This window comes from Meriones unguiculatus, chromosome 4 (assembly GCF_030254825.1).
Source record: "Meriones unguiculatus strain TT.TT164.6M chromosome 4, Bangor_MerUng_6.1, whole genome shotgun sequence".
NCBI classification, from domain to species: Eukaryota; Metazoa; Chordata; class Mammalia; order Rodentia; family Muridae; genus Meriones; species Meriones unguiculatus.
The window spans coordinates 109,392,778-109,418,258 of record NC_083352.1 but is presented as its reverse complement, the minus strand read 5'-3'; the positions used below and the strand labels follow the sequence as shown (position 1 = coordinate 109,418,258).

General features: G+C 47.1%; 1 pseudogene; it reads left to right on the top strand.

The window, feature by feature from the left end:
- Window positions 1–1,601: 1,601 nt before the first annotated feature.
- Window positions 1,602–3,303, top strand: LOC110545257 (N-alpha-acetyltransferase 10-like; annotated as a pseudogene).
- Window positions 3,304–25,481: the final 22,178 nt, after the last annotated feature.

The window sequence follows — 25,481 nt, the reverse complement described above, 5'->3', positions numbered from 1 at the left end:
TATTGTTGCCATCCTGGGTGATGAGAGGAGGCTTCATCAATCCACCCCCACCCATCTATCTCTTCACCCATCCATCCATTCATTTGTTCATTCACACTGGGTACCTGACACAGGCCAGGCCTGGTGCCTCAGAGCACCTGTTCTTAAGGCCTTCCTTTTTAGTAGGGAGGATAATGAGCTAAATTGGAAAAAAGAGAGACCAGCAATCAATTTATAAATCAGCTTAGAATACCCGTTGTATTATTTATTTTTGTCATCGATATGACAAAGTATCTGACAAAAACAACTTAGATAAGGGTCTGCGTGGCTCACAGTTCGAGGGGACATGCCATCATGGCAGGGAAGGCGTGGCGGCAGGAGCTAGCGGGTAGTGGGTCCCATCACGTCCACAGTCAGGAAGCGGAGAGATGCGAGCGCTGCGTTCAGGTGGCCTTCCCTTTTTATTCAGCATAGGACTCCAGTGCAGGGTGCGATGCCCCCCACACACTCAGAAAGGCTCCCCAGTTCACCCTGTCTAGGAACGCCTACACAGTCACGCCCAGAGGCCTGTTTCCCAGGTGACTCAAGATCTTATCAAGTTGACTATTGATAATAACACCTGCTATTGTGTTGGCAATGAATTAGTTATAGTTACCCCAAGAGGCCAGTTCTCAGGCAATGCTTGTTACATACTGGGTACCAACTGAAGGACTAAGATCGCTTCCCGTCACTATGGCTGTGCCACCTAAGCATTAAATACAATGTGGAAGCATTGTGGCCAAGCCTGGTGGGCAGGCCCATCACCCCAGCGGTTCCACAGAACCAAAGGAAATGTAGAGCTCTCTTGTATGTGGTTCCTTGTGATTTGGGGATCCTTCCCTCCTGCCAAAGCAGACGATCCAGAGACAGAGCTGCATGCAGTGGTTGGCACTGAAAAACGATCCCGCAACAATGGAGCTGCATTTGGGCCAGACTCACACTCTTTGAAAGATGCTTTCTTGGTTATGATTTAAAAATTACATTCTAACCCAACATGGTAACGCGTGATTTCAACCTCAGCACGCAGGAGCCAGAGGCAGGCAGATCTCTGTGAATTGGTGCCCAGCCGGGTCTACAGAGCAAGTTCCAGGACAACCAGGGCTACGTAGAGAGGCCCAAACAAAACCCAAATCAAAACCAAACAAAAAATTAAAATATGCTCTGAGCCAAGTAAGGCGATGCAAACTTTTAGTTCCAGTACTTGGGAGGCAGATGCAGGTAGATCTCTGTGGGCTTGGTCTACATAACGAGACCTTGTCTCAGAACAAAACCAAACACAACAGCAACCAAATAACCATTTGAGAATAGTAGGGTTTTTTTTTCTTAATACTGACATGATTTCTAAAAATGGGCACAGGAACTTAAAAAGAAAAGAAAAGAAAAGAAAAAAATAACGGGACGTATTGTAAGCAGTTTTCAGTGAATCAAAATGTTTTTTTAAGTTAGGCATGTGTGTGTGTGTGTGTGTGTGTGTGTGTGTGTGTGTGTGTGAAGGAGGCTTATCAGACTGGTCCAGGTCATCCAACAACAGCTGTCTCACACTGGAGAGGCTGAGAACTTGGTAGGAATTCGGAACATGGTCTATGAAGCTGGATGTCGCAAAAGTCCCAATTTGGTGCTTTGGCCCTGGAGGAGTCCCGGAGAGCTGCCAGACTTCAGGCTACACGGGAATCCTGAAGAACTTAGCTCTAAGATCTGGGAAGGAATGTTGCAGTGATGGGCTAGATGAACTTGCTAGCCAGGGTGAGGGCAAGCAAAGAGCCTGCAGTGTTCTTACTAAACTAGCGTGGAAAGTGGAAAGGAAGCTGCCACTTCCTTCTGGGCCTTTCTGCACAGACCAGGAGGGGCCTGTATGAGGTGATGAGTGTCAAGAGGTTGGGTGTCATCTTGGAGACTGGTTACCACAGTGACAACAGTATGTTTCAGAATGTTGTCTGTGCTCTACCACTGAGCCACATACCCAGGGCCTCATTTTTTAGACGGGGCCTCACCCTGTTGCCCAGTTGAGCTTCTTCTGTAGCCCAGGTTAGCCTAAACCTGTGATTCCCTTTGGAGGAAGACAGGCCTGCTTCACTCAGCCTGGCTAGCAGAAGACAGACCTTGAGGAGAAGGTCAGCTTCGATTAGCTTAGCTAATGTAGGAGATGATTGTTTTGGTTGGAAAGACATTCTGGGAACTGGTACCAATTCCCCTCAGGCCAAAAAACAAGAAATCTGGCGTTAGGTCAGCTTCCATCTGGATTTGGATCTTGAGATTCAAATTAGCTTGAAAAATTGACTTTGATGAGCAGATACTGAGACCAAATACATGTGCTTCTAGACCTTAATAAACATGTAGGTATGGGGTCAGTTAAGTGTCATGTGTCTAAATTCTTTGAGGGTATTTGCTTACTGGACTGTGGTTGGTACACATTTGTAACGCAGCACTTTGGAGTCTGAGGAAACAGGACATAAAGTTTCAGGTCACACGGCACTTGTATATATGTGTGCATGTGTGTAATATGTATGTACTCGCACATAAACATGAATGTGTGTATATACATTATACGTACACAATACTTAGGCTGGGGGGAGGAGTAGTTCCACTGCAAGTACAGGTTTAATGTGTACAAAGCCCTTGGGTTTAATCCCTAGGATCAAATACAGCTTCACACAGAAAACTTGGTCTTTGGGATACTTGTAACTGTGTTTACAATATTTTTTCCTGATGGAAGGACATAATGTGTCGGCCATTCCCACTCAGTTGTTTGCTCTTTGTGGACGCTGGGATTGAAGCGAGGATCCGACACGTGCTAGGCAAACACCCTACCACTGAATGCTCAGCCCTTTCTGTATTAAAGACCCCGGGATCCCAGGCCCTGTTCTGCTTCTGAGTGGCCGCTGAGCAGGTGCCTTCACAACCCACAAGGAACGAAGAGCTCTGCCTCCCTCCCAACCGTGATGAACATGGACAATCCTAGAGCCCAAGGACCTGACAACCATGCGGCACGACAGCTTCCTCTGCCTGTCCGAGAACTACCAGATGGAACTATTTCTACCATGGCCTGTCTCGGCCCCAGCTCTCTAACATTGCAGAGGATGAGAATGGGAAGGTTGCGGGCTATGTCTTGGCCGAAATGGAAGAGGACCCAGATGACGTTGACCTATCACCTCCCGGGCTGTGAAGCGCTCATACTGGCGCCTTGGCCTGGCTCAGAACCTGATGGACCAGACCTCTGGAGCCAGGGTAGAGAACTCTAGTGCCAAGCATTCCCTGCATGTCAGGAAGAGTAACTTTGGTTTATAGGCAGGTGGATTTTACTTGTTTTCTGGGCATGGGTTGCCTGTCCATGGAATGATAATGTCCTAGTGCTTGTGCTTGTGCACTAAGAACAGGAAACTGATGTGCCAGGTGGTACCAGATAGAGAGTCATTCATAGTAGACCTTTATTTTTTCTTTTAATTATTATCAATATTATGGTTGTTATTATTTATATGCATGTTGTTTTTATTTATATGTATGTGTGTGTCTGTGTATGTGCATGTGTCTAAGCGTGTCAGAGGCATGTCAGATCCCCTGGAGTTGGAGTTAAAGGCAGTAATGTGGGTCCTGGGTGCTGGGAGTAGAACTCCGGTCCTTTGTAATAACAGTACATGCTCTTGACAGCTAAGCTAGCCCTCCAGCCACCACTTAAAACTTCCTTCCTTCCTTCCTTCCTTCCTTCCTTCCTTCCTTCCTTCCTTCCTTCCTTCCTTCCTTCCTTCCCTCCCTCCCTCCCTCCCTCCCTCCCTCCCTCCCTCCCTCCTTCCTTCCTTTCCTTTCCTTTCCTTTCTGTTCTCCCAAGGTAGGGTTTTAATACCACATGCCTGGGCTGGCCTGGAACTTTTGGCCTTCCTCTTGCCTCAGTTTCCCTCAGTGACTGGATTGCAAACATGAGCCACCAAATCCTGCTTGAAACAGCCCTTTAAACTCATGGATGTAGCAAATAGTCAACACATTAAAGCCAGGCTGGTGAGGCCAGAATTCCTCCAGCCCCAGTCAAAGTTTACTGTCCTAGTCTACTTAGTCTGGTTTATTCTGCGACAGGCTTCCCCTTTGTTTCCAGTAAATATCTCCTCATGCCAGGCTGGCACACAAGGGGTGATTAACATGTCAATGCGAGGATCTCTTCGGGATCCAGGATTTGGACTGAAGTTTTTGTCTTGTCCTTAGAAGCTGCCCAGACACGACTGCTTATGGATTGCCTTTAATTGCCCCTTAAAACAATTCCTGCGCCCAAATGAAAGATTAATCAATGGAGCCTCTGGGCCTGTGCCCGAATAAAAGATTAATCAGGGAGGGCTCTGCTTGTCCTGCGACTTATACATTAAGCCCTGTCCTGATTTGGTGCAGCAATGCCTGGCGCATTCGTCCCCACGCCTATGACCTTTGGATTCAATGTCTCAAGAAAAATAGCCATCGCTCACTAAAGCCTTAAGCTTAATTGAATTTGTCTTTGTCCATTTAGTCTTCTGACTTGAAAGTGTGTGTGTGTGTGTGTGTGTGTGTGTGTGTGTGTGTGTGTGTGCTGAGGGGAGAGCTGATGTCAGGAGACACACCTCAGAATACCTGATCGTTTGGAGAACGTGAGCAAGGTCATAAAATGTAGAAGCTTTGGGAACATGGAAGTTGGGGGTGTCTTGTAGAGTTTCTCTTCCATCCTTTTAGATTTAGGTATTGACAAATAATGCATCAGGACGGCTCCAGCATCACACAGTTTCAGGATGGTGACCTAAAGTGAACCATGACATCATTTGGGAGCTGTTCCTGCAGTTTTTGTTTTGGTATAAACGTCTTTTTCCTTTCAGGGAACAAGAAAACACGAGAAGGCCTTCCTGGTTTGCCTTCTGTTGCTGCAATAAATGCTGTGAACAGATGTAACTTGGGGAGGAGAGTATGCACCTGGTTTATACAGTTCAGTTAGAGTCTGTCAGTGAGGGAAGTCAGGGCAGGACTTGGGGCAGGACTTGGGGCAGGGGCAGGGGCAGGGGCAGGGGCAGGGGCAGGGGCAGGGGCAGGGGCAGGGGCAGGGGCAGGGGCAGGGGCAGGGGCAGAAGCCACAAGTGGGGGAGGGGGAGAAAGGCTGCTCACTGGCCACTGGCTTTCTCTGGCTTCTGTTCTCTAGCTGCTTTCTCATACAGGCCAGGCCTGCCTGCCTAGGGATGCCGCTGCCCCTGGTGGGCTGGGCCCAGCCACATCGGTAAGGAGTAGGAGACAATTTTTACAGACAGAGCCACAGGCAATTTCCCCACTGTGACTTCCTCACCGACTCTGAGCTGTGTCACGAGGACATGCTGCAGCAAAGTAGGCCTGGGACCTGGGGAGACGGCACATCCATTACAGCACTCACTACTTCCGTGTGAAAAACTTAGTTCAAATGCCCAGCCTCCCCTGGGTAAAGCTTGCTGGCTGCAAACCTCGGTCCAGGTTAGATAACAGATCCTGTCTCAAGGGAATCAGGCAGAGGGGTAGTAGAGCAGGGCAGTCATAGCTTTGTCTGGTCCCTGGAATGCTCCACGTACCAGTGCCATCAACAAACACACACACACACAAAAAGTAAAGATTTCATTTTGCATGAGGTTTGGAACCTTTTTTGCAAATGAGTAGTTGGCTTTATTTGGGGTCATTAATAATACTCACAATAGCCATTATTTATCAAGTATTTGTTTTCAGTTATTATATCTTTACTTTTGAGACAGCAGCTCACTATGCAGCCTGCTCTAGTCTGGAGCTCGCAAGGTAGCCTAGGCCGCCTTTAAACAAGTGGTTCTCCTGCCTGCGACTCTCAAGTACTTGGATTTTAGACGTGTGTCACCATGCATGGCCTGCTTTGTCATGCTAATTTTAGTTTTTTAGATCGTGTCTCACCACGTGGACTAAGCTGATCTCAAACTTGAGATCCTCTAGAGTGTTTTTGCATGCTAGAGATGGAACCCAGGGCCTTGGGTATTGAGTAAGTGCTTCTCCAATGAATGATAGCCTCAGTCCCCTGGCCTATAGCCTCTTGGTATTATTAACTTAAAAACACATCTGTTTATTTATTGTGTATGTGTTCCCACATGCTGTGGTGCATACGTGGGAGGTTGCAGAACAACTTTGCAGGAGCTGCTTCTCTCCTTCCGCCATGCAGGTCCTGGGACGGAGCTTGAGTTGTTAGGTTGAGGGGCAAGCACTTTTATCTGCTCAGGCTACCTCAAAGTTGGCATGGCTTATATCCCTTTGCTGTCGAAGTATATTTTAATCAGTTCTCCAAGAATCTTATACATACATATAATGTGTTTTGATCATGCTAACACGCTCACCCTAGTCCTCCCACTAACTCCTCCTGTGTCTACTCCCCACCGCCTCCCAACGTCATGTCCTGCTGGGGTACTGACTGGTTTGGTCTTGTGCAGACAGCCACGGCTGCTGTGAGTTCATGAGTGTAACGACTCTGTCACATCCGAAAGACTGTCTAACCCTGGTCGCCCTCAACCTGTGGCTCTTACAGTGTTTCTCCTGACTATTCCAGTGTATTTCCTGAGCGTGGGAAGAAAAAGGAGTATGATATAGACATTACATTGTGGCTGAGTGTTCCACAGACAGGCTTCGGCCAGGTGTGAGTTTTTGTGTTACCCACCACCCACTGCACAAAGAAGCTTCTTTGATGAGGTCAGAGAGCTGCGCTAATCTATGGGTACAGAGATACGAATTTAGAAGGCTTTAGTTTGATACTATTTTCACTTGGCAAAATACTAATAATAGGTTTACCCCTGGGATCCTGTGAGCTCCCAGCTATGGGTTCTTGTCCACATTTACAGGAAGAGGCTTGTGTTTCCCCCTGTGAAGCAGGCTTTAAATTCAATCAGAAAGTAACTGGCTACCTCCATAACAGTTGTGCCATTATTACACTTACGGGCAGATCTTGCCAGGCCAGTCATTATGGTAGCCCAAAGGGTTCATAGCTGGGTAGTTCTGTTGATGACTTTTCTCTTCCAGGAGCCTGGATAGCACTTTCTTATACTATGAAAATGAATCGTCAGGAGGAAGAGGCTTCCTGTTCAGTGCCAGTTTGATTTTTCCAAGTCTTGTCACTTAATTATGTGCCATTTTTAGCCATAGGGTCCTGTTATCAAGTTCTGGTGGGCAACCAAGAGCAATGGCAATAGACTATATTGGGTTTTTTTTTTCTTTTCAGGTGTGTCTGGGATACCCCAACAAAGATCAAGAGGGAAGGTGGACGTGTGAAAAGCTTATAAAATGGTAGGTTTCCATATTGCCTTTCCGTCTTAGTTATCTCTCTACCTACCCCTTCTTTACTCTCCTACCTCTCTTCCTCCTTAAATCTCCCTTAACACTATCCTCTTTTCCCCCTTATATCACCTGTGTTCTACCCTCTTCCCTCTCACAATACTGTGTCCCCTAGGGCCCCTTTCTAACTTCATGTCTTTCACAAATCTTCCATGTTTAACATACACATCTACAGAGTCAATACTAGGACTCACATGAACTAAGAGGTATGTACCTCTTATTTTATATGATTTTTATTTTCAATTTTTAAAATATCTCTTTTAGTTTATGTGTATGAGCGTTTCCCCTGGATGTATGTCTGTATAGCATGTTCATGTCTGGTGCCTGTAAAAGTCAGAAGAGAGTGTTGGATTTCCTGAAACTAGAATGATGGATGTTTGTGAGCCGAGCTGTGGATCCTTGGTATCGACCCTGGGTCTTCTGGAAGAACAGGCTTTCTTAATCTTGAGTCCTACACTCTGAAGGAGGTTCCGTTATCCACAAGAGGCAAGAATTAAAGGAGTGAATGAAGCTGACAAGCTGCAGAGTTCGGCTTTGGAGCTGGATGGATTTGGCTTGAGAGTCCTACAACAGGATCTGTCAAAAGATCCTGGAAGTCCATTTCCGTCTGCCTTTGTTTCTTCAGCTCAGTAGGTGGAGGGAAAGAGGGTCTTCCACTTAAACGGCCTTGAGTTTTCACACGGAGGTCAGCCTGGCTACCTAGACTTAACCATCGGGCTATATCTCTCAGGACCATGTAATATTCCTGGAAAGAATGTCCTTCTAATCCATCACTTTGGGTCGTTTTACACGATCACTTTCAGGTAAGGTCATTAAGACTCTGGGGAGACAAGAGGACTAGGGAGGAATCTAAAAACCGGATGTGGTAATGCATGCCTGTTATAAGCCTAGTCATGGTGCCACAGGTCTGTCATCTTAGCATGTTGTCTGTGGGTGAAGACAGGGGGTCCAAGCCGAGGGGGTGAGAGGCGCTGGAGTCACTCACTACAACAGACACCAGATACTGGCTTACCCTTGGAAGACAGAGCTCGTTATATAGCTTTGGGCGACCAATCACGTTCTTCCACACCATCTCCAAGCCTGCCATTGGTTGTGGGTCTCTGGGCAGGCTTCCCCAGCATCAGGCCATGCACACTCTGCCTTCCACCTGACCACCCCTCCGAACGACTACTTCTGTAGTCACATCAGCGGAAGTCACCTCAGGCCACGAGTCCCAATGGTCTCTTGCCGGGAATGCCCACAGCACTTAGGTAGGATGTGGGAGCAGGAAGATCAGAAGTTCAAGGCCATCCTTTGCTGATTATTGAGTTTGAGGCCAGCCTGAGCTATCTAAGAACTTATCTAAAAAGAAAAGTAGAAATCTAAGTATGAACGCTAGATGCTATAAGAGTCACTCATATTCCAGTTCATCGAGATGAACACCCAGGATCTAGGGGAAGGCTCACTGGATATATCCTGGGAAACTGACAGTTACTTTTCCATCCTAAAGAAAATTAATGATGCCCATGGTTGGGAGCTGAGTGTGTGGGAGGTGGTCATTTGAGATTTCTAATTTTCCTCTTTGATGGGGCACATGAAAATTGGACTGGTTTATCCCTTCTCTAGCCCCCATTCATTTATTAAAATCCTGACCCTTAATGAGGTGCTGCTAGAAGGGAGAGCATCGGAGAAATGCTTAGATCATAACACAAAGGCTTTAGGAAAGGGTTCTTGGAGAACCAAGAGAGCATCCCACCAAAGGAGCATACAGTAAAAAGTCAGTGTGGTCTGAAAGCAGGACCCAAACATGCCAGCACCCTGATCTTGAGCTTTCAGAACTGTGAGAGATACCTTTCTGTCATTTGTAAACTCTCTAACCTACAGCATTTTATTATAGCAATCCAAAGGGCTTAAGAGAAATGCTTGCTCTTGTGATTGAACTTATGCTTAAGTTAAGGTTCTGGAAGAAGGGATGAAATTAGGATTCAGGAGAAAATAAAGAAAAGGAAAGAAAAAAGAAGGAAGTACCCACTCTCTAGTTTGGGTTTAGGACTCCTGTGACTTGGTTTTCTGGTATTGTGTAGGCATTTTCAGTGAATTGATGAATTTCTTCCTAGCAAGAATAGGAAGGCTCATAAGGCTTAGGAAATAAAGGAAGCACACGAAGCCCAGGAAGTAAATGAAACTTACAAGGCCCTGAAAGCTGTGCAGTTCTCAAGGCCGCTCCCTAAGCAGGGAAAAATGCTCTAAGCCAGTAGAGGCCACTGCACGTTGTACACCCTTGCACTCATGGGGTGGGCTTTTTGGTGATGAGACTGTCTAAAAGTCACCCGTGTTTCTGTGAATTAGCCCCTCTCTCTTAGTCTCAATAAATTCATTAGTTCATCAAGCCAGACTTGGGTGTATTTGGTTCACTGGGCTATCAGCGGTGCTCTGTTGGGGTGAATGCATGTTTGTTCATATCTCCCTAGGAAAAGAAACACAACACCTGGCTTCTGCTCCTTCTCTTTACCTTCCCCATTAATTACTCCTTAATCAATTCAAACAACAACAATAACCGCAACACAACAAAACACAAACACACACAAAACCCTCAAACTCCCACATAAATCTATATATAAAAAAAATCAAGAACTGAGGCTTTGCTATAATTATACTCTGTCATAGGCATCAAGGACAAACAGTAAGGAGGAGCAAGTCTTCCAACCAGATGCAATATAAACGTACAGCAGACAGAATCACACACTTAACGCTCCGATGGCCACTGTGTTCTTGCTGTGTATGGGGCTGGAGGGATGGCTTGGAGGTTCAGAACATGTATACATGGCCCAGATTGTGTGGTCATCTTATTAAGATATTCTCTGAGTGGCCTTTTATAAATTGAAGAAGGAGGAGGAGAAGAGGAAGAAGGAGAAGAAGCAGCAAGCAAAAAAACCAACAACTTCCCAGCTTAGACATGAAACCTTTAGGCAGTGAGTCACCAGCCTACTTTTGAATCCCAGCTGTAGCACTAGCTGCTCTGCAACGCTGGTTTCTCAGCCAGGAGCTGGGGCTACGAGTCCCTCCCAGCTAACGTGAGAAACACATCAGTCCCCCAAGTGCTTTGAAGCACTCCTGTGGGTTCCCCTATGCTTGGTGTCTTAGAGTATGGTCCTAGCGGATCTTTTCTGTTCTTATAAAAAAAAAAATTACAAACAGTGGAAGAATCTGGGCAGCCACCTTTGCTGTCCCAGGAATAGAGATTCACAGCATCCCTTCCACCCATGCCAAGCCCAACGTGGGGATTAGCTGAGTCAGATCGACTCAGGAGGTCTTCGGTGGCAGCCTGTGGGGCTATCTTTGATCTATTCTGGACACTATGCTGACTCAGTGCTGACGATGGAAGGCTCTCAGATGAAATGTCTGGGAGATCAAATATTCGTGTGAGAGGCTCAAGATTCCCAGTGGTCCCTGCAGCCTCATGGGAAGGACTGCTGGGAATGAGAGGATGTTTACCAGGAATTGGTGTGGACTCTGACATCAGTTTTTTGAAGTCTGGCAGCGGGGAGACTTGGCCAGACGGCCGTTCCTGGGAAGTTATGTGGGGCCGCTAGGTGGTCAGAAGTTTTAATTTGAGCCAGACGGATAGGGCTGGCAGAGGAGCAGGAGATCCTGGTCTGCAGGAGATGCCTGTGGGCTCCAACGAAGGTAGACCAGAAAGCGATATAAGTGAGCTAGGCAGCCCACATTTGGAAAATGACCCTCAGTTGTGGAGACCGTTTCTAGTGGGGATGTGTACAAAGGGTCGGGTAGATGAGTTCCTTGAGAACCATGTCATCATGAGGTATGATGGGGGATGTAGGGATGTTTCCCAGGAAAAGAGATGACCACAGGGAAGCAAAGTCATGGACCCGGATCCTCCACTATTTTTATTTATTTTATTTATTATTATTATCTTCTTTCTTTCTTTCTTTTTTTTTTTTTTTTTTTTTTTTTTGTGGTGCTGGGGCTAAGATCTGGGACTTCATGCGTATTTGGCAAGCCTCTGAGTTACATCTCCGGTCCTAATCTCACTGCCCCTATTACAGGGAGGGAAATAAATTCAAGAGATTTACCATCAGGTGATCAACCCTACTCACATTTCTTCCAGCCTCTCCTGCACAGCCCAGGTCTACTGTCTCAAAAGAGGAAAGTCTTAGATTCTTGTCTGTTCTTCATACCTCTGCCTTCCGGTTGCTGGCTGAGGGATGCCTGCTGGGAGCTAGCACGATGGATTCTCTCTCCAGGGAGGACGGAATCTGTCTCAAGGACAAAGTCTCTGTGGTTGAGTCTGTCAGTCGTAAATCTGGGACGGCAGGGTAGATGTTTGTCATGAAGACAGTGCTGTGGTAGAGGGCCAGTCCACAGTGAGGGAAGGACAGGCAGGACTGAAGAGAAGCAGGCACCCGCTAAAGGCGGATCCTTTTTAATCCTCCTGTTTCCTTGCTTTGGTTCTTCCTTGCTCACTGTGTTCCTCAAATTGGGCTTTATGACTCATCTTTGTGTCCTTCTACACATTAAAAAAGAAAAAAAGATTTATTTATTTATCACTTACACAGTATTCTGCCTGCATGTGTGCCTGCAGGCCAGAAGAGGGCACCAGATCTTATTATAGATGGTTGTGAGCCACCGTGTGCTTGCTGGGAATTGAACTCGGGACCTTTGGAATAACAGCCAGTGGTGCTCTTAACCTCTGAGCCATCTCTCCAGGCCCTTGCTACACAGTTTTGCATCTTCTAGTTTCATTGGGTGTCGCGCGCAGCCTTTGCCGATAAGGATGACGCGGCAACCGAAGATTTGTCCAGCAGAATCTTTATTATGAAGCTCTTGCAGGTAGATGGAGAAGGACCCCAAACCCCAAGCGCGCTCTGCTTAAATAGCCTGCAGGGCGGCGTGCTCGTCTGTGATTGGTGCTCCGCACAATACCCAATTAGCATGTGTTCTCTGATAGGGAGAGCACTCAAATCCGTATTAGCATCATGTGGCGCATGCGCCGCTGTAAGGCGAGTTCTAGCAAGAAGAACCAGGAAGCAGGAAGCCAGCGCCATCTCGTAATGGCGAATGCGGCTCCCGACAATTGGGTTTCTTCTCTTACAACCCAATGTATCTTAGCTATCTTAGGGGTTGAAGAAATGGCTCAGTGGTCAGGAGCCCTTGCTGCTCTTGCAGAGGACCAGAGTTCCTATCACAGCAGCCCATAACTACAGCTCTGGAGGATCTGGTTCCCTCCTCTGGTCTCTTAGGGTTCCAGTATACATGTGTGCTTACACACAGAGAGACACACACGACACATAAAGAAAAATGGCTTATTAGGTATCTCTGAGAATAGGAGAGACTCTCAGTATGTGAAGACATTATGGTCGATGGTGGTTTTCACTGAGTACTGCTTCGAGAAGCTGGGTGCTCAGCAGAATGGCAGTGGGAAACCAAGAAGCATAGGGGAAGAGTTCAGCCTTGGCCTTCAGAAACATTTGAAATTAATGCCATTTTCTAACTCTGGGCCCTTGGGAGAGAGCTGTCAGCAGCAAGTGAGCTCATTACTTATGCAAAGTGGAGGATAAATAGAGGACAAGGCCGTGAGAACAAAATCAGCCAGTGCCTTAGCTGCCTGTGCCATTAGACGGTGTGAGCTGGGAGAATAGTGCCTCGGTAGAGTACACATTTGCACACCTAGCGCTCATTCCCAACCCGAAAGAAAGGTGTGGGGATGGGGGCAAGGGCAGGAAAGGGAAGGGCAGATGGGGAAGGAAGGGAGGGTGTGGCTGTAAAGTAGGGATTTGGAAAGAGAGGCATCTACAACAGAAGCCATTTGACAGAGAAAGACTGACACCCTTCTCCACGTAGGCTACATGCAGCAAGCATGTTTGCTCTATGTAACCGGGCAGGAAGCTGGGTGCAGATGCTCTTCAGAAGGTGATGAGCCTCGGGTCCAACGCTTTTGAGTTGAGTTGCTCTCTCCAGATGGAGCACTTCCCCTTTCTTGATGAACTGTCTCTGTTTCTGTCACTAACCACAGGTCCCTGCTGTCATTCTTCTTACTGGAACATGGGAACCTGAGCATTTCTGCTTGTGTTTCCTAGGCTCCGGTCTTTAGTGGAGCAATGGGAGGAAGGATAAGAAAGAAGAAAAGAAGTTTCCAGAGACTTAGTGTTTTCAAACATGGAGAAATCATTGTCATGGGGTCCTAGAGGTCAGGTAGGAAGTGGGCCTCTCAGGGCTGTCCTCAAGTCTTGGGGCTGGTTACTATTGGACATTAGGGGAGAATCCGCCTGACTACCATTTCCAACCCTAAATGTCTTTGGCTGTCTCCATTCCTGGACTCTTTTCCCATCTTAACCTCTGTCTCCAAGGCAACAGATCTTTGACTGTTTTCCCTGAAGCTGTGGAGTTGTTCCTTGGGAGCCTGTGATTACGCCAGCCAGACCACTTGTGGTGGTATAATCTAATAGGAGACTGGGTGACTTATAAAGAAAACAGAAACAAATTTATTTGACTTATGGATCTGCAGCCTGGGAGGTCCAAGGGCATGGAATAGCACCGGTAAGGGCCTTCCTGCTATAGCATCCCGTGGTGGAAGGAGAGAGGGCCAGTGGGGATGTGAGACATCAGAAAAACCAGAGGCAGCTCACTCACTTTAAATTTTTTTTTTTTTTTTTTTTTTTAGGCTGGATATGGTGGCACACGCCTTTAAACCTAACACTAGAAAGGCTGTGGTAGGTGGATCTCTGAGTTTGAGGCCAGCCTGGTCTACATTGTAAGTTAGACGCTAGCCAGGGATCCACAGTGAAAACCCCAACTAAAGAAAACACACACACACACACACACAATCACACTTATTTATGTGTGTGTGTATGAGAGAGAGAGAGAGACAGAGAGAGAGAGAGAACAAGTGCTAGGCTTAGGGTTGGTTGTGAGCCTCCTGATGTGAGTGCTGAAAACTAAACTTTGGTCCTTTGGCAGAACAGGTTAGAGAACTCTCTAACCACAAAGCCAGCCCTCTAGTCTTATCTCTCTTCCCCCCCCAACATTCTCTTTTTTGAGAATGTTGAGAATGTTCTCTTTTTTTGAGAATATATATATATATGTCTGTATATCTAATTTATTTTCTCAGAGAAAATCCCAAGATATTTTTTAGTTAAATGTCCTTGATGCATATGTCAGATGGTTTCCAGAATGGGGGCCCCTGGTCTGTGTACCTCCCTCTGAGGGGATTCTTGTCCTGGATCTGTACCAGCTTAAGGTATTATCCACAAAGAAAGTCGTTTTTCAGTCCTGGGACTGTAGTTCGGTGATAGAGTGCTTCCCTCAAATGCCTGACGTCATAGATTCAGTTACTCCTCTTTATGACATGATGTCTTAGATTCAGATACTCCTCCTGAGGACATGCTGAGATGGGAGGAGGAATTCCATCCCTCTTGTTTTTTTCTAAGTCAAGATCTAACAATGCCTGGAGCCTGACACACTCCCCTACCTCCACCTCCCAAGTGCTGCGATCATAGGCGTGTGCCAGCTCACCCAACTTGTTTATGACTTTCTGATGGTTTTTTTTTTTTTTTTGTAACAGCATGACACTGTGAACAAGCTAGTGACTCATAGCTTACCGGGGCACTCAACAAGCAGAAGCCGAAGAGACCGGGCCTCTGTTAGAAGCAAAGCTGGAGATAGTGAGCTTCTTTTAGTTGGTGTGTCTGTCTGGTAACCCCTTCTAGCGGACTAGCTAGGTCAAGGGCGTGAGTTTAGGATGCTCCCAAGTATAGCCAAATGCCTTCCAAACACATTCACGGTGCATTTCCTTCCCCCACCAGCGTGTCAACAGAATGCTTCTTCTGTTGTCCAGGAGACTCAGCATCAAGTAATAACATATTTTAAGCCAACTGATAAGTCACAACTTTCCATTTTTCAGCAAACAGGAATTGGGGTGAAGGGGTATGTAGACCTCTTGGTGTCTAATGTCAGAGGTGTTCTCTGCAACCAGAGGGACAGGAACAAACCAACATTCAATATATACTTTGTGAGTTGGCCTAGCACAGCATCAAGGTTTTTGCTGTTGTTGTTTTGTTTTCACGTAGGCCTGGGGAATATGTAACCTTCATCCTCCCCCCACTTTCTCCTCCCCTTAGGCTTTCTCCATCTCTTCTTTCTTCTCCCTTCTCCTCTTCTATGACTTCATATTGTTTCAAATAGCCCCAAACAGGCCTTGAACTGACTTATGTAATTGAGGGTAATCGTGAACTCCTGCTTCTCCTGCCTCTGCTTCCCAAGGGTTGTCCCCTTGCTAGTTTTTGGTCAGTTTGACACAAGCTAGAGCCATTTGAAAGGAGGGAAGCTCAGTTGAGAAATGTCTCTTTAAGATCCAGCTGTAAGGCATTTTCTTAATTAGTGATTGATGGAGGAGGGTCCAGCGCATGGTAGGTGGAGCTATCCCTGGGCTGGTGGTCCTGGGTTCTATAAGAAAGCAGGATGAGTAGGCCAGGGCAAGCCAGTAAGCAGCAATCCTCCATGGCTTCTGCATCAGCTCCTGCCTCCAGGGTCCTGCCCTGTTTGAGTTCTTGTCCTGACTTCCTCCAGTGATGAATAGTGATGTGGAAGTGTAAGCCAAATAAACCTTTCCTCCCCAAGTCGCTTTAGTCACAGTGTTTCATCACAGCAATCGTGGCCCTAACCAAGACAGGCTGGGATCACCAGTTTTCTATTTAAAAAATAATATATATATATATTTTTTAATCCCACAACTCCCCGTTTTAAATCACCAGCAGTAAATGTCTGTATTATTTTATTTGCTGTGACATCCTCAGGCTCACACGTGCTGCAGTAGCTGTCAGGGTTCCTCTCCGTTGGGGGGTGTACGCCACATGTGATGTACCCATCCATCTGGCGATGGACACTTAGCCTGTTCCCTCATGTTTGGGGTCTTATAAGTGTGCTGCAGCAAACACCAGAGTACAAGTATCTGTTTAAGTCTCAGCTTTCCATTCTTTTGGGTACATACCTAGCAGAATTAACAGATGATATGGCCCTGCCGTTATTAACTTTTAGGTCATTCTTGGGGGAAAACCCAACATCCCAGGATATGCTAAAAATTCACTCAGGGGAACAACTTGCGTGTGTACACGGTCCTGGAAGGAGAAAAGGGTTTCATCAGCGTGTGAATTTAAGGAGTGTGCTGGATCAGGAAGTTATGTAACCACGAGGGTGACAAAGCCTGTGATCACTAGGAGAAAGGCTGAACCCAGGCAGCCTGCAAGTTTTGAGTTGCCCATAGCCTAAGAGTAGAAAGGAGAAAGGGTGAGACTTTATAGGGCCAAGAGGAGGAGTTAAATCAAAAAGCAAAATCCACTGTCTATATTGTCCATTTCGGAGGTCTTAGAATGAGGTGAAGCGTTGTTTGCAACTATAATCTGTGTGTATATTGTGTAGAGTCTGGAAATTCAGGTCTGGTTCTGCCTTCTGTGGGTTTTATTTTGTATGTATGTACCTATGTACATATGTATGGAGAGAGGATGTCATGTAGTCCAGGATGACTTTGAATTCTAAGTGTGAGAGAGCTAAAGAGGTGCCTCAGCAGTTAAGAGCATGTACTGCTCTTGCAGAGGATCTGAGTTTGGGTTCCAGCACTCAGGTTGGGTGGATCACAGTCACCTGTAATTCTACCTTTAGTGAATCCAATGCCCTAGCCTTAGTGAACACCTAGACTCACACGTATGTCACACACACTCACACAACCAAAACCAAACCAACTCCTCCCCCTCAAAAAGCAAAAAGCCCCAACCAAACAACAAAACTCTTGTGTAGCTGAAGCAGGCCTCGAACTACTAACTGTGCTGCCTCCACCTCCCTGAGTGCAGTGATGATGGGCATGTGCTACCATACCCAACTAATACCACATTCTTTCTGTTGTTATTTAGATAAGGTCTCATGTAGCCCAGGATGGTCCTGAACTTTATAAGTATCCAGGGATGACCTTTAACTGCTGTGCATCACCATGCCTGGCTGATGTGGTGATTGAGCCCAGGGCCTCAAGTATGCTAGACAAGTGCTCTGGGAACAGAGCCCCAACCTGGGTTCTTCGTAGTCAAAGTCTGTTTATGTCCTGTGCCTCCCTTTGCTCCCTTTTCCCCTCTGCACCCCAGAACACTGGGTACTCCTACGTCCTCAGTGGTGCGGTCCTTACCCCTGTCTTTGTACTGTGAGGAGCTTGAAGACACAATTGCTGTGTTTCTCAGTGTAATATAACGAGCAGAGAAATCATGGGGTGCGTTAGCTCTCATCTCCATCCCTGTCACCCCGTCATAGAGAAGCAAAGATAAAAATGCCAAGTTTTAAGTTGTTTTCATAGTTCCTATAACACTTGAAAAATCTTTTAATTTAGTTTTCTGTGTATGGTGTTTTGCCAGAAGTTTGTGCACCAAAGGAGTACTGGAGGAGGCCAGAAGAGGGTGTCAAATCCCCTGTGAGCTGCCATGTGGGTACTGGGAATGGAACTCAGGTCCTTTGGAGGAGCAGCCAGTGCTTTTAACCAGTATTTGAAAAAAAAAATTTTTTTTTGGATCCAATAGGGTAGCCCTGGCTGGCCTGGAATTCATTGTTTAGCTGGCCTCAAACTCACAGAGATCCACCTGCCTCTGCCTCTGGGTGCGGGAATGAAAAGTGTGTGCCTACGGCCAGGTACCAGTATTTGGAAATCTTTAAGAAAAAGATAAAGCTTTGTGCTATCTATCTACCTACCTACCTACCTATTTTTCTCTCCCCCCCTCCTGTTATTTTGAGAAAGAATTCCGAGGTACCAGAATAGGAAGGAGGTTATATCTATGTTTTGGTTGACCCTTTAGAATTTATTTACAATTAATGTAACTTTCAAAATTATGCTGGACATACTGGCTCATGACTATAATCCCAGCACTTGAGAGGTGGAGGCAGGAAGTTCAGGAATTCAGCCTCCCCCTCAATCTGTCACCATCAAAGTTTGTTGCAAGAAAACCCAGACCAACCAACTCCCAAACGTCTTGGTTGTTTAAAGTATTTTTGTGTGGTATTATAACTAAATTATTCCAACTTGAAGTTTGTTTGTGTGTTTTTGTGTGGGTGCTGGTCAGAGGACAACTTGCAGGAGTGAATTTTCTCCTCTGACCATGTGTGTTCTGTGGATCAAACTCTGCTTGTCAAGCTTGGCAGGAAGTGCCTTTTCCGGTGAATCACCGAGACGAGTCTAGTCTAAAGTTTAGGTTTAATATGGTCCAACACTGGCTGGGTGTAGCGGCTCACACTTTTATCAGAGCACTCAGGAGGAAGTGTCAGAAACACGTAGCTCACGGTGAGTTTCCGGGACCCGTGAGGGCTACATAATGAAATCCTGGCTAAAAAAAAACAAAGAAAACACAATTACTTGAATTTACTTATAAATGTAAACTAATTCTATGTTTACAAATATGAATGCGCATATATTATCTCTCTTATGCAAAACTGTGCCTGAAAAACAGTTATGATGGAGGGAGGGTGGGGTTGGGAGGGAAAGAGGGAGTGGGATACAGCTGGGATACAAAGTTAACAAACTGTAATATTAAAAAAATAAAAATTAAAAAAACAACAAAAAACAGTGATGTTAGAGGTGTCTGGACGTAACATTACCGTAGGTGCCACAGTTTGAATGTGCGATGTTTTCCACACCCTCCTGTTTAAAACATCTGTAGCGCTCTTCAGAAATGAGGCCTCTAGGATGGAAACAGGCCATGAAGGCGGGCCTTCAGGGTTCGATCACTCCTGGTCTCTGGCCTTTCCTTTTCCTGTTCGAACCAGGATGTTGAAATAGTTAAAAGTGAAAAGAAAAACAAACAACCCCCCCACACACACAAACCGAGATCACCACCACACTCACCCAGTCAGTGTCAGCATCTTGTGAACCCTTCTCGTCTTCCCCCCTTCAGTTTAGCTGAGAGATCCAGCCCCCAGAACCCACACTGCGGAAGGATGGAACTGGCTCCCCCAATTATCCTATGACCCCCACAAGTGAGCGGAGGCGCACGCACGCCCACATTCCTTCTGAGCTCCCCACACGGGCACACATCTCCACACACAAATAAACAACAACAACAACCCCTTTAGATTATGAAGCAGGAACAATTTAGTCATAGCCCCCCCTACACACTATCAGAGGGAATCACTTTGGCTATTATTTGTGGAGTAAGTGACCGTTCCTTCTCGAAACATGAGCGGGTTAAGTATTGAGAAGCAGTAAGTAACTAAGGCAGCAGGTGGAACAGCCTAGAGGGAAGTTGATTGTGGACTCCTCACTTGGAACTTCTGCCTTTCATGACTCAGCCCGTCTACTTTCCCCAACCACAGAACCAAGGCCTTCCTGCTGCACACGCATGCGCGCTGGAAGCCCAGCCCGCCTCTCTTCCTGCAGTCTGCCCCTCCAGTAAATCGGTGTAAGCGGGGCCACTCCCGAACCCCACGTGCATGACTGCCTAGAACGCTCAAAGTGTGGAAGAGTGGATTGAGATGGTTTGCGAAAAACAGTTCCGGCCGGGGGTGTGGCTCAGTTGGTACAGTGCTTGCCGGGCATGCAGGAGGCGCTGGGCTCCATCCGCAGCACTGAGTACACCTGGCATGGTGGCTTACACCTGCAACCCCAGCACTGGGAGGTGGGGTCAGGGTCCGCGAGAGTTCGAGATCAGCCATGGCTACCTAGGAGTTCAAGACCAGCCCACAGTTTGTGACACTTTGTCTCCAAAGAAAGAGGGGAAAGTAATTTCTGGAACTCAGTATTCTCTTGAACTTTGAAAGAATAGTCCCAGATTAGAGTGAAGGAGTAAGCTGTATCCATGACCTTCTCATCGGTAAAATGTAGCAATCGATGGCTGCCTCACAGATGGGAGTTTGTGGAGTAAGAGCAAAATACCCAAACTTCTTTTTGCTCTTTTCATTTCTATGTGTGCGTGTCTGCAAGTCTGTGAACACACCTGTGCGTGTCTGTGGAAGTTGATTAATCAATCATTCTGGATGGCTCCTCCTCCTCACTTAAATGGGTGGAATCTCACCCATTTGATCTCCAGAGCTCATCCACAAGGCTCTGCTCGCTAGCCAGCATGCTCTGGGGAATCCCCGGCTCCTCTGCCTTCCCAGGCTGGAATTTTAGGCAGGCCCCCTTGCCCTCCTGGTGTTTATGTGGGGGCTGGGGATCTGAACTCAGATCCTTGCCATAGCCAGCACTGCTTGCTCCTGGAACGCTGACTTGGGTGATGAGAGAAGAAAGGACAGACACACACCCGGATTCAGGCTGGGTTCAGGTAGGCCGCACTGGCTCTGATGGAGCAGCCCCAACTATGCAGCAACGGGGACCCTCCGCGCGCGCACACACACGCCTCCTCAGGGCCTTTATCAAGTACACCACAGGGAGGGGAGCTCAGCTAGCTGAGGTGGGAGCTCTCGGCAGGGCAGCAGTTCTAGGCTGTAGAAAGGAGTCGGGCCATGCTTTCACTGCACCGGCAGCATTTGAACCGGGACCAGGGGAAGGCTTTGCCAGTTCCCGTGAGACTGAGGCGGTGGCCCCTGTCGAAAACACACGCTCACTAACGGCCTCACCTGCTCCTTCCACTTTCACTCCAGGCTGACTCGGCTTCCCACGGGTTCTCGTGCGAGTGCTTTATCCACTGAACCGTTTTCCTCAGCCTCATACAAACCTTTATTAAATCCCGTGTCTTAGTTGTTCTTTTTTTTTATTGCTGTGAGGGAAATTCAGAAGAGAATTTAGTTGGGCTCACAGTTTAGAGGGTTAGGGCATGCAGGCAGGGCGGCGGGGATAGCGGGGAACCCACAGAACACACTAGGAAAAATGTCGGTCTTCTGAAACCTCAGATTCACCCCCAGTGACACACCTCCTCCAACAAGGACTCCTCGTCCTCCCAAAACAGTCCCACCAACCGGGGATCAAACATCTAGAGCCTAGGGGGCCATCCTGGCTCAGACCCTGTTCTTTGTTCCTCATTTGGTTTCTGGGAGAAAAGTCAGATTGAGTAGGTTTTAGAGAAAATACTGCGTTCTAAAGCGGGGCAAAATACACACACACACACACACACACACACACACACACACACACATTTGTATTATATAGGTAACCAAATATATTTCTGTGTCTGTCTGACTCCACACACACCCAAAGCAGAAATCCCATGTTCCGTGAACCCCATCCGCTCCCCAAGCCAAGGGATTAGTTTAAGGTTTTTCACGTCAGGGTTTTTCTTCCAATTCTGTGCAGACCCCAGAGCCATTGTTGGAGTGTGTTCACAACTGTGCTGCCGAGCGATTTTCTCCTTGAGGGATTCACTGGCTCTGAGTGGCCCGATGCCAGGATCCTGATTCACAACTTCCTGTGTGGGGTCTGACTTCCCCAGCAGGCCCCCAGGGACCTCCTCTTCTTCCTGCCGTCTGACTCCGGAAGGTGCCATGCAGCCCCCTCCACCCCCGGGGTCCCGGGAGAAGAAAACTGGACTCAGTAAAGCCAGGTCCTGCAGCCCGGCAGGGTGAGGTGCGTCCGTGCAGTGATCTGGCCGGGGACGTTTGCTGCGGTTCCCTGTGAACGTCATTGGAGTCCCCTGCTTCCTGAAGCCACAGGGTCAGGTGGAACATAGCTAACCCTTCCAAGCTCTCTGAGGGCTCCGACCCCAGCCCCAGGTGTCACTTCTGCTGAGCCTCCCTGAGCCTCAAGCTTGCAGGGAAACGGCCAGTTCCTGCAAACCTTCCTAAGAAGGCCTCCGGGAGCCTAACTTTAATAGGCTATTATTACAATTAATTGGGGTTCAATTTGCATAAAACAAATTACAAAAATTATCATGTTTTATGAGTTTCAACGAAAGTCTAAATTTTTATAACCCCTGCCCCATTGGCATAAAACCTTCCAGCACTGCCGTAAATTCTCCCTCCCTTCTGTACCCTTCCGAGCCCTTAACCATAGTTCACTCTTGACTGGAGAGTAATAGGGATGGAATCCGGCAAAAAGCTCACTTTGCGGCCTGGCGTCTTTCAATATTGTAATATTTCTGAGATTTATCTGTAGGTGTAAGCTCTTGTGTACTGAATGGATTCTTCACCGTCTTGATTGGCCTATAGCTGAGGCAGGAAGACGAAAGGAGACGTTATGGTAGAGAGAGGAATGCTGGGATAGAGCGAAGCAAGTAGGGAATTTGCCCTGGGACACTGGGGGAGGACAGACCCATAAAACCTGAGCAGAGATGACCAGTCACGTGGAAGAATTTAGAATAGAATAAATGGGATATTAATTATGAGCAAGTCAGGCAACTTGCCTAGCTATATTGGCCTAGGCATTTATTCATAAATAATAGTCTGGGTCTTTATTTCTGGGAACTACAGCGTGGGTGAAAAATCCCTCTTCACTTTTCTCACCTTCTCTTTTTTAAGGTTTATTTATTTATTATGTACATAATGTTTTGCCTGCATGTACACCTGCAAGCCAAAAGAGGGCACCAAATCTCATTATAGATGGTTGTGAGCCACCATGTGGTTGCTGGGAATTGAACTCAGGACCTCTGGAAGACCAACCTCTGAGCCATCTCGCCAGCCCCCACTTATCTCTCATAAAAATTTTTTTCTTTTAAAAATTTTCAGGACAGAGTTTTTCTGTGTATCCCTGGCTGTCCTGACACTCTCTCTGTAGTCCAGTCTGGCCTCAAGTTTACAGAGATCTGACTGCCTCTGCCTCTCGAGTGCTGGGACTAAAGGCGTGTGCCACCATGCCTAACCTGGTTTCTTTCTTAAGAAGAATAATGCTGGGGTGGTGATGGAACATGCCTTTAATCCTGGCACTCCGGAGTCTGAGGCAGAGGCAGGCAGGAGTTTGAGTCCAGCCTGGTCTACAGAATGGGTGCAGAATATCCAAGGCTACACAGAGAAACCCTGTCTCAAAAAACAAACACACAAAGAAACAACTACGATGATGATGATGACGAAGAAGAAGAAGCAGTAGCAGCAGCAGCAGCAGAAGAGGAGGAGGAGGAGGAAGGAGACTCAGACTTTCTGTTACCGGATTCTGTGAAGTTATAAGCTGCCATGTGGGTGCTGGGAACAGAACTTGGGTCCTCTGGAAGAGCAGCCTGTGCTCTTATCTACTGAACCGTCTCTCCAACACCCTTTGTTTTGTTTTTGTGAGACAGGGTGGGGAATAGACAAGTTTGGTCTCAACCTTGTCCTCCTCCTGCCTCAGCTTCCTCAGTGCTTGGATGCCATGGGTCCACCCCACACTTTGTACTCCTCAGCAGGCTGTTGTGTGTCTTACTGTGAATGGGCCAGGGCTCTGAGCCTTAGCTTGTCCCAGTCACCAGGCTGTGAGATCCAGGACTTCCTGCCAGCCTTTCCCATCGTTTCCTTCTGGCTCCTGCCCCAGTGTCTCGGGTTCCTGCTGGTTCTCTGGGCCACACACACCCCTGATGTATACTTTGATTTTCCCTGTGTTCTTCCAACTGTCCACAAAACGATCTTCTCACTTCTTCAGGTCCCGAGAGGCTGCAATTTTACACAGATCTTTCTGGATCCCTAGGACTGAAAAAGCTTTTCCTCCAACACACACACACACTCACACACACTCTACCTGCCCCATTCACTCATACTGTATTATTCTCTGAGATGATGCAGCCTTGCTTGTGTCTTAAAATGCTTTGTGGAGATGTGACACACGCCATACCACCCATGCCCTCACAGTAAACCCTTCCGGTTTCCAGCTTAGTCACAGTTGCATAAGCAGCACCACAGTCAGTCTTAGGTCATTGGTATCACCTCAAAGAGAAACTCCGAACCTCCCCTCACAACAGTTCTCTCCTGTCCTTCCAGCCTTCAGCAGCCGCTTACCTAATTTCTTCCTTGTACACTGGCCAATTCAGGTCAGTCTATGTAAGTGTAATAGTACAATAACTGGGCCTTTGGCCTGGCGTTGCCAGCTGATGTAGTGTTTTTAGGAGTTAACCTTGCTGTTTCTTCTGTGCACTGACAGCTTTTCGCCCTGCTTATCCGTTCATCCATCATGGGCGCTGTATGGTTTCACCTTCTGACTGTTTTCAGTCATGCTGTTTGCTGTCACGCCCACCCACAGGCCCTTTTATGTTTTTATTTCTTGTGATGATTTAGATATAAGAGGATTTATTTGAGAATATGGTTTATTGATTTGCTTTTTTCTTTCTTTTTTTTTTTTTTTCTAGTGCTATGAAATACCCAACGCAGGCTAATGCTATAAAGAAAAGTTCGTTTGGCTCACAGTTTTGAAAGTTCAAGGGCATGGTACGAGCTTTGGATGAGCTGAAGTAGGGCCATTTTGTGGGGCAAGTACAGTGTGGGGAAGAGGTCACGTTGCCCAGTGGAAGCCCGAGAGAGGCTGGACAGTCCCTTCTGAGGACAGCACACTGAGAAGCTCCAGGTGTTCGTGTTTAGCACCCTGAGGACCAAGCTTCTAGCACAGGCCTTCACAAGTGGCTCATGCCTTCCGATGTACACAGAAATATCCATTGACAGTTTATTAAGATAGCTTTTCTATTACTAATGTTCAGTTTTTCTAAACAACACACGACATAGGCTGAAAGCTATGCGATTTTTTTTATATCATTTTTTTTATTTATTTTATTTTTTTTTATCGCGATTTTGTTTTACACAGAGCCGTTCACCCATAAGTGTCGGTTCAATTAGCTCTTACACAGACGGGATTATAGCACACGTACGCTTTGGTGTCCCTCTTGGTTGCGAAATGATACACTCCGGCTGCCTGTCATCTTCAGCTGACTCATTTTTATACAGCTCTGTGCTATTCCACAGAAAGGACGGTCATAATTTTATCTAACTAGTCTCCGATTATGCTGCTTTCAGGTGGCTTCCAGATTTGGGCCGTAAGAACAATTTTTAAAAGCTGTGCATGTAGATGAAGAAGTTTCTTCGCGCTGGTGAGCAGAGGCGGTGGGAGTGGGGGAGGGGAGAGTGGGGGTGGGGTCAGCCTGCTAGGAGGTGGGGTCAGAAGCAGGGAGGCTGGTGGACAGGGACCTCCTGCAGAGCCTTGGGTTAACCCTGTATCTGCTGGTTCCTGGGAGAGGCCAAGGCAGCCTGGGTGGCCTGAGAAGGTTTGGTGGCCTCAGGAAAGCAGCTGTTAGCCAGCCAGTGTGGCGTGT